We start from the raw sequence: 10,000 nt of genomic DNA, 5'->3' as shown, positions 1-10,000 counted from the left end.
CGCCCACCGGCGAACGGCGACTGGCCAACGGCGGCCAAGCGGGAGCGCGCCTGAGGCGGGGCCGGCGGCGCCGGCGCGCCACCGACCCCGGCGGCCGGCCCTTCCCGCGCCGCCGCGGGCAAGGAGCCGGGACCCGCTGCGCAGCTTTCCTTTCGGGTTTCCCTTCTCTCGCGGCGTGGCAACCGCGCTTTCCCGTCTCCCGCGAGACGGGGACACGCGCCCGGCCTCCCTCCCACGCTCGCCAGCGCCCGCCAGGGACCGACCTGGCCCCCGAGGTCGGCCCCCCCGCCTGCGACCTCTCGCAGACGTAGCTTTTCTTTCGGTTCGCTCGCTCGCTCGCTCCGTCGAGCGTGCTGAGCGCGGCGGCGGTGGCGGGAGGGAGGGAGGGAGGGGCGGGGTGGGAGAGGGGACACGCGCCCCCGGCGTCTTCTCCCCCCGGCCACGGCGAGCACCGGACGTGCTAGAGGAGGCAGCGACCCGCCGAGGCGGGTGCGACCCGGCGACCGAGGCCCCTCTCCGGGGCGGCTCGCTCGGCAGCAGGCGGGAAGGCGGCACACGGAAGGAAGCCGGCGCGGCCAGAGGCCGCAGCGGAGGGGGACGCCCCCCTGCCGCCCACGGTGGTTCTTTTCGCTTCCCCCCACCTTCTCTCGGCTCAGGCCGCCCCACCGCCCGAGCGCTGCTCGCGGCCGGCACCCGCGGGCACACGGACCGAGGCCAGCACCGGCGCCTCGCGTGCTTTAGGACACCTGAGGGCTCGCGGGGCCACGCGGCCGTCACACAGCCCGGTTCGGTAACAAGTCCGTGGAACCTCCCCCCGCGTCGAGCAGAGAGCACCGAGGACGCGACCGACACGGCAAGGCACGCACCCCGCCGCCGACACGGTCGCGGCTCCTTCTCGCTCGGGGTGGGGGGGGGGAGGAAGGCGGAGGACGACACCTCGCACGCCACGGGAAGCGAGCTGGAAAGGAGACCGCCCAGCCTGAACACCGGACACCGCCCGCGGCCCGCACGAGGACGGGGAGCGCAGACGAGACCGGCCCGCCGGGGGCCCTCTCCGACGCGACCCGAAAGGCCTCATCGATCGGTCGGGGGAAGACAGGAAAGGCGAGACAAGATGCCCGTAAAAGGCCTCCCACGGTAGGCCAGAACGCTGGTCCGGAGACAGCAGGGCAGCCCGAGCCCAATCCGTGGGGACCCTACTCGGGGCCGGGTGCTCAAAAGGACGACGAGAGCTCCCGCGAGCCACTCTTAATCCCCAGCCATCGTGGTTTTGCTTTCCCGCTCCGCGGGCTCCAGCTTTAACGCCGGCAAAAGAACGAGAAAAGGGCGAAAAGGAGAGCGAAGAGACAGAAGGGAAAAGAAGGGGGGGGGGGGAAGGGGAAGAGGTGCCGCCACCTCGTCACAACCACCGGGCCCATAGGCAATTGCAAGCAAGAGCCAGAACGCTGCTAAGGCATCTCTGCGCCGGGACGTACCGACGGGCTCGCCCGCCCGTGCCATCATCGGAGGAGCCCTCGCTCAAACTTCACCGACCGGGCGGGGAGAAAAATCGACCTGGGGATCGAGTCCCGCCACGGTCTTCTTCCAGCGTTCGAGTGCCGGCCTCCGCCGCCGGTTTTTTTTGCCCTCACCCCGCGGGAGGGACGAACGAGCCACCTCGGGAAGCGCCGCTCGCTAGCGCTGCTGCGGAGACGAGCCACTACTCGCTCCCATAAAACGGATAGAAACGACTCCTCCCGCGCCGCCACGCAACACCAGAATCTAGGCTCACCCAAGTGGCGAGCAACCGACGAGTAATATTACGAGGATGCAAATGAAGGCATAAAGAGAGGGCCACCCACTCCGCCGGCTCCGGAAGCGGCGCGCCTGACAAGTCCGTTGCAGCACCTCGGAAACGCCAGTCTCTGAAAAGAGGCGAAAATCACCCCAGCGGCGGCGCGAGTTACTCGCCAGATACTCGCGAGGTACTCTCGAGGTACGCCCGAGGTACTCTCGAGGTACGTGAGAGGTACGCGAGAAGTACGCGAGAGGTACGCGAGTACGCGAGAGGTACGCGCGAGGTACGCCCGAGGTACTCGCCAGGTACGCGAGAGGTACGGGCGAGGTACTCCCGAGGTACGCCCGAGGTACGCGCGAAGTAAGTAGGCGAGAGGTACGCCCGAGGTACGCCCGAGGTACGCCCGAGGTACTCCCGAGGTATGCGCGAGGTACGCCCGAGGTACGCCCCAGGTACACGCGAAGTAGGCGCGGGGTACTCCCGAGGTACGCCCGAGGTACTCCCGAGGTACCCGCGACGTACGCGCGAAGTAGGCGAGAGGTACGCGCGAGGTACTCCCGAGGTGCGCCCAAGGTACGCGCGAGGTATTCCCGAGGTACGCCCGAGGTACGCGCGAAGTAGGCGAGAGGTACTCGCGAGGTGCTCGCGAGGTGCTCCCGATGTACTCCCGAGGTGCGCGTGAGGTACTCGGCTCTCCCGTTACCGGCAGTGGCAGCACTGGGCGAGCCGCAGCCGCTGGGTCTGTCGAGGTACCCCCGCCCCCTGTCGCGCCCCGTCCCGTCCCCGGGCCCCGCTCCGCTCGGGGCCGGCCGGCGGACGCCGCCGCCGCCACACGCGGGTGCCCCGTGCAGAGCGGAGCAGCGGGGCCGCGGCCGCTCTCCCCCCACTCCGCAGCCGCCCGGCAGCCGCCACCCCCGAGCTCCTGATCTGAGTCACCTCGTTGATGTCCTTTACAGGACGTAATAGCTACTTCTTCAGGTAGCTGAACAGCTTCCAGTAATTAATTGTAGAATTTCTGTAGCATGTTTAATCTGTTTCCTTTGTGTGTTCAAAAGTCCTCCTTTCTTCCAGGGATCAGCATGTGCATGTACCACACCAAATGCGTATTTAGGATCAGTCCAAATATTCTTCCTTTTATCTTTAGCCAGTTCCAGGGCTCTCGTTAACGCTATTATTTCTGCCTTCTGGGCAGAGATATTCGCAGGTAAAGGTTTAGCTTCTATTACCTGTGAAGTGGTGGTAATGGCATATCCTGCCTTTCCTTTACCATTTCTCATGAAGCTACTACCATCAGTAAACCGAGAATCAGCATCTTCCAGAAGTTTTTCTTTTAAGTCAGGTTCTTTCCAGTGTGCCAAAATGCACCCAAAGGACTCTTTCTCAAGATCTCTTCACTCTGCTGATTTTCCATCCTCGGTCTCACACACGCAGACGCAGACAGACACACGAACGGGATCCCACAGACACATTGTTACATTAATTGCAACAATGTATTCTAGTTCAGAGTTCCATTTTTAGGCCATTTTCCCTGATCTTCCAAAGTATACAATGTTTCTACATTCTGCTGATTTTCCATCCTCGGTCTCAGGCACACAGACACAGACAGACGCAGGAACGGGATCCCGCAGACAAACTGTTACATTAATTGCAACAAGGTATTCTAGTCCGGTCCTTCTTTCCAGTGCGCCAAAATGCACCCGAAGGACTCTTTGTCAAGATCTTTTCACTCTGCTGATTTTCCATCCTCGGTCTCACACACGCAGACGCAGACAGACGCAGGAACGGGATCCTACAGACAAACTGTTACATTAATTGCAACAATTTATTCTAGTTCAGAGCTCCATTTTTAGGCCATTTTCCCTGATCTTCCAAAGTATACAATGTTTCTTCACTCTGCTGATTTTCCATCATCTGTCTCAGGCACACAGACACAGACAGACACAGGAACGGGATCCCACAGACAAACTGTTACATTAATTGCAACAATTTATTCTAGTTCAGAGCTCCATTTGTAGGCCATTTTCCCTGATCTTCCAAAGTATACAATGTTTCTCCACTCTGCTGATTTTCCATCATCGGTCTCAGGCACACCGACACAGACAGGCACAGGAACGGGATCCCGCAGACAAACTGTTACATTAATTGCAACAAGGTATTTTAGTCCGGTCCTTCTTTCCAGTGCGCCAAAATGCACCCGAAGGACTCTTTGTCAAGATCTTTTCACTCTGCTGATTTTCCATCATCGGTCTCAGGCACACAGACACAGACAGACACAGGAACGGGATCCCGCAGACAAACTGTTACATTAATTGCAACAAGGTATTCTAGTCCGGTCCTTCTTTCCAGTGCGCCAAAATGCACCCGAAGGACTCTTTGTCAAGATCTTTTCACTCTGCTGATTTTCCATCCTCGGTCTCACACACGCAGACGCAGACAGACGCAGGAACGGGATCCCACAGACAAACTGTTACATTAATTGCAACAATTTATTCTAGTTCAGAGCTCCATTTTTAGGCCATTTTCCCTGATCTTCCAAAGTATACAATGTTTCTCCACTCTGCTGATTTTCCATCATCGGTCTCAGGCACACAGACACAGGCAGGCACAGGAACGGGATCCCGCAGACAAACTGTTACATTAATTGCAACAAGGTATTTTAGTCCGGTCCTTCTTTCCAGTGCGCCAAAATGCACCCGAAGGACTCTTTGTCAAGATCTTTTCACTCTGCTGATTTTCCATCATCGGTCTCAGGCACACAGACACAGACAGGCACAGGAACGGGATCCCGCAGACAAACTGTTACATTAATTGCAACAAGGTATTTTAGTCCGGTCCTTCTTTCCAGTGCGCCAAAATGCACCCGAAGGACTCTTTGTCAAGATCTTTTCACTCTGCTGATTTTCCATCATCGGTCTCAGGCACACAGACACAGGAACGGGATCCCACAGACAAACTGTTACATTAATTGCAACAATTTATTCTAGTTCAGAGCTCCATTTTTAGGCCATTTTCCCTGATCTTCCAAAGTATACAATGTTTCTTCACTCTGCTGATTTTCCATCCTCGGTCTCAGGCACACAGACACAGACAGACGCAGGAACGGGATCCCGCAGACAAACTGTTACATTAATTGCAACAAGGTATTCCAGTCCGGTCCTTCTTTCCAGTGTGCCAAAATGCACCCGAAGGACTCTTTCTCAAGATCTCTTCACTCTGCTGATTTTCCATCCTCGGTCTCACACACAGAGACACACGAACGGGATCCCACATTAAAATCCAAAACCTTTCCTACAAGACGCCCACTGCGTCTCCCAGGACGCAAACCACTCCGGGGACACACTTGCCAACAAAGTTTTCAAGCTGACAAGCAGGTATTCTTGATTGCGGCGCCGGGAGATACGGGCTCCTCGTAACGTGTGTCTCTCAATTGCCACACAAGCCGTCCTTTTCTAGCCACTGGGCATACATACCTATTCACGAGGCTACGTATGGGTGACATAATTTTCCAGGAGGTTCCCCGCCTGCGTGCAGAATTGTGGTGGTGGTGGTGGTCTCTGAGGATCGTTTACTTCTTCCAACGATCTTCATCACTTCTTTCAGCCTTTGAAGCACGCGCAGTAGATGCTCACATCAGTTTAATTGGCTCGTTAGCACCAGAGAGAGACATAATAATCCTCCTATCCTCCTACTTATCAGGTAGTTGAACTGTAGCCCACCCTGGACACCTGCGGTTCCCAGATACTCCTTATCCCCGTGTCCTGTTCTTCTAAACTTTTACTTACAACTATGTCAACTGCAACGATTTCTCTTGTGAGAATTCTGTTCTCTAAGCTGTAGTCTATTTTTTTTCTCTCTGCGTCATGCACCTCAGTGATTTTCCGTTGCTGCTGTTACAAAGCCATCAAACTTAACATGACCCGAAACTGATTCTAAAGGTTTCTGTATTCCATCGTGGGATTTTGCGCCCCCTTGTCTCAGGACCGGGCGGGCAGAGGCGGCGGCCCAGGTCCCGGCGCTCGCCAGACTTTTTTGTTCCGTGGGGGCTTGGGGATTTCGTTGTTTCTTTGGTTTCGCGTGTCCGTCTGCCGACACACAGCCCACCACCCCCTCCCGCCGCGAAAAACACGTCTCTGGCTGGCGGGGGACGGGACGGGACGGGACGGGACGGGACGGACGGACACTGGCACTGCACCAGCTACTGAGAAAATAGGCTGCGACTGCTGAACCCAGGACGCGCTGAAATACAGCAGCCGAGGCACCCGGGGGTTCTGCAGATGCCGGGGCGCCCACCACCTCCTCCCCCCACCCCGCTCCGAGGCGCCTCCCCCAGCCTCCTCCCTCCGCAACGGGCTGGGAAGAGATTGCAAAGACGTTCTTCTGGTTGTGGTTTTGGGGAAATGTGTCTGAAACTTCGGAGAAGAGATGAAGATAGCGTGGTTGAGGGTAGAAGGGAGGATTATGTTGCTCTTGGTGACCATCCAAACAGGGTACCCCACTAGTGATGTTCTCGTGTGTGAGGACGGAGGCACGGACCCAGACTTAGAGTGCAAGCTGGATCATCGTTTATTGAACGGATGACACGATATTTATATGCTTCCAAGCAATTAGCCAAGCACTTCTGTGTTTGCCTTGCGATTACATCAGGTGAAAGGTCTACCAGATTTTCCTATCGACATCCTTTCCGGTTCCGCCGTCCTTGTTCCTTGCCAGTTCCAACATCTTCCAAATACCAGTCAGGGACAGGTCACTCTTAATTACCTACTCTAGTTCCCGTGGTCACTCTAATTGCCAGTCTTTGATACATTCCAACACCACCACCCCCCACCCCCCCACCCCCCCCACACACCCCCCCAGTTTCTCTTGTTTAGGTAAGGAGGAGGATGTGCTGCAGAGCAGGGCTTGCCTCTGCAGCACGGGAGTGAGAGGACAAGGCAGGTCCCTCGTTCCGGGGCTGGCTGCAGGGTGTGAACGTGGGTGTGCAGCCAGGGGTGCCCAGCGGTGTCCTGGCGAGCAGGGTCCCTGCAGTCCAGGGGCCGTGTGCCGGGGCAGGGACTCCTCCACCTGCCAGGGTCGGTCAGCGCTCAGCCTGCCTGGGAGCTCCCCAAGGTGCTCGAGGAAGCTGAGGGGGAAGCAAGAACCCCTGGCCGGCAAGGAAAAGCCGCCTTGCCTCTAGGACTACCGAGAGGGAGCAGAGTCGGGCAGAGAGCAGGAGCTCCCGGCAGGGACAGCTCCAAGAAACAGAGACACGGGCCACCCCGTCCCCACTACCGGGCCCTAGGCAAGCCCAAGCGAGAGACAGACGCCGGCCGCTAAGGCATCTCTGCGCCGGGACGTACCGAGACAGAAACGCAGTCGGTAACAGAAAGTGTCCGCGCTCAAGTAAATGCTCAGATTACCGCAGGGGCGGTGGCCGGGAGGACCGAACATCGCGTTCCCCTTACAAGCTCCCGCGCTCGAGCGTGGGATACACTGTAACACACTAGCCGACGCACCTGCGGGTCTGCCGATGCCGCGCTGCACCGCGCCGCGCCGCGCCGCGCCGCCCCGCCCGCTCTTCGCGGAGCAACCCCCCCCCGCCCCCCGCCCCCGCCCCCCCGCCTCCTCCCCCCCCCCCCGTGAGATCTATAGGAACGGATCGTGTCAGCGACTTAGGAGTCCTCGTCATCGTTGCGCTTTGGGTGGAATCCGAAATCCTTGAAATCGTCGCCTCGTGTGTAGAACGTAGAAGAAGGATTAGATTTTCCTGTCAGTACAACGATGAAAAAGAAGAAACAAAGGAATAATCCTTCTTAATCAAAACGCTTTGTTACTTTAAGGGGTACTTCGTTTAACTACTTGAATGTCTAAAACGTTTTGCTAATTAAAGGGGTACTTTGTTTAAGCGCTTGAATGCCTTAAGGGGGTTAGGTAATCGAGAGATCCATCCTGTCACAGGATGAGGTGAAACTTGTGTATTAACTGTATAAGAAATGGAATTTAGGGGGACTAAGATGGTGGTTAAGCTTGTGATAGACATCCCCCGTTACTGCATTACCAAGGAATTCAATAACTCTTTTAAGAAGTTTCTTCACCCGAAGACAAGACCCCAGCAACAGGAGGAGAACAATGAAAAGGACCCACGTCGATATTCGGGTGAAGGAGACGACAGGATTGGCTGAAACCCAAGACCGAGGAGTATAAGAGACTGTACCCCAGAAATGTCGGTGTGCGTCTTGGGAGGAGCGGAGACCCCCCGGCGTACCCAGCGCTGCTTGCTTATTGCCTCTCGGTATTAATCAATTGTAATTAAAAATTAATTAAATCAGATCATGGTCAAGGCGAAATTTTTATAACACCACCCCCCCCCCCAGCGGCGCATACATAACAGACGCAGAGAGAGAGAGAGAGAGAGCGAGCCCAGTGCACGCCCCTCCCCTCCTCCCCTCCCGCTGCCCCTCCCCCTCCCCCTCCCTTCGCGCTGCCGTTCCGGACCCGCCGCGCCTTGGGTGCGGCCCCAGTCCCCAGACAGCGGCACCGCCCAGGAGCAGGTGGGCGGAGGGAGGGGCAGCGTTCGGCAGCCTGACGCTCTGCGACTGCGCCCTCGCCCCCCCCTTCGCCCCCCCCCGACCCCCCTCCGGCTCGCCAAGGGGGTCCCCGTCAGCGAAGAAAACACGGGCTGCTCCCGCCGGGCGGGCAGTCTCGCGCTCAGTTCGCCGGGGGCCGGTAAGGAGGCAGGCAGGCAGGCAGGCAGGCGAGGGAGCGAGCAAGAAAGCAAACAAGCAAGCAAGCAAGCAGGAGACAGTGGTCGGTGAGCAGGCGGGGAGCCTAGCGCACGCAGAGGTGGGCTGGGTGTGTGTGTGTGTGTGTGTGTGGGGGGGTGTGTGTGCGCGCGTGTGCGCGTGTGTGTGTCGGGTGTGCGTGTTCGCGTGCGGTATTTATTTTTTTTTTTTTTTTTCCGGAGTTCTCTCTGTGGTTCCCTTGGGGTTTCTCGGTTTCTTTTTACTTTTCGGTTTTCCCTTCTCCGTTTTTTGACCCACGCCCCCTCCCTCCTTTTGATTTTTGTAACCAACCGCGGCAGGGTGCGCAGCAGCAGGAAGGGAGGCCCCGCCCCGTAGGGACTTTCCCGTCTGCCGGCTGGACACGGGAGCCGGCAGGGTCCCGCGCGCACTGTCGGGCAGAAATGAGCTGGGTTGGTTCCGCTGGTGGGAGCTCCCGCCGCCTCCTCTTTTAATGAAATGGAGGCGTACGGGAGACGGAGGGAGGGAGGGAGGGAGGGCCGGGGAGACCGAGAACATAACCCGAGAGAGAAAGGGAAGGAGAAAGCAAAAGGAAACGGGGTGCGCGCGTGGTTCTTTTCCACAGAAGCCTTCCCGAGGGGGCGGGGGGGACGAGTGCCGGGCCGGAGGGCGATCGATCGATCGCTTTGCGCCTGCGCGCTCGCCCCCCCTCACACCCCTCGCCCCCCCGACCACCCTCCGGCTCGGCAAGCGGGTCCCCGTCAGCGAAGAAAAGACGGGCTGCTCGTCGGGGGCCGGTAGGCAGGCACGCAAGCGAGCGAGCAAGAGGGAGACAGTGGTCCGTGAGCAGGCGGGCAGCCTGGCGCACGCAGAGGAGGGCTGGGGGATGTGGGTGGGGGGGAGTGTGTGGAGGGGTGTGTGTGTGGGGGGGGGGGGGGGGGGTGTGTGTGTCGGGTGTGCGTGTTCGCGTGCGGTATTTTTTTTTTTTTTTTTTTTTTTCCGGAGTTGTTCTCTCTGTGGTTCCCTTGGGGTTTCTCGGTTTCTTTTTACTTTTCGGTTTTCCCTTCTCCGTTTTTTGGCCCACGCCCCCTCCCTCATTTGGTTTTTGTAACCGCGGCAGGGTGCGCAGCAGCAGGAAGGGAAGCCCCGCCCCGTCGGGACTTTCCCGTCTGCCGGCTGGACAAGGAGCCGGCAGGGTCCCGCGCGCCCTGTCAGGCAGAAATGAGCTGGGTTGGTTCCGCTGGTGGGAGCTCCCGCCGCCTTCTCTTTTCATGAAAGGAAGGCGTACGGGAGAGAGAGGGGGAGGGAGAGAGAGGGAGGTGGGCCGGGGAGACCGAGACCGAGAGCATAACCCGAGCGAGAAAGGGAAGGAGAAAGCAAAAGGAAACGGGGTGCGCGCGTGGTTCTTTTCCACAGAAGCCTTTCCGAGGGGGCGGGGGGGACGAGTGCCGGGCCGGAGGGCGATGGATCGATCGATCGACTGATGGGAAAAAGTGAATCAAGAAAA

Source organism: Pezoporus flaviventris, unplaced genomic scaffold (assembly GCF_033815535.1).
Source record: "Pezoporus flaviventris isolate CSIRO_AGI_PZ_B2104156 unplaced genomic scaffold, CSIRO_AGI_Pfla_v1 ptg000496l, whole genome shotgun sequence".
Lineage (NCBI taxonomy): Eukaryota > Metazoa > Chordata > Aves > Psittaciformes > Psittacidae > Pezoporus > Pezoporus flaviventris.
Note: the sequence above shows the minus strand (reverse complement) of the source record.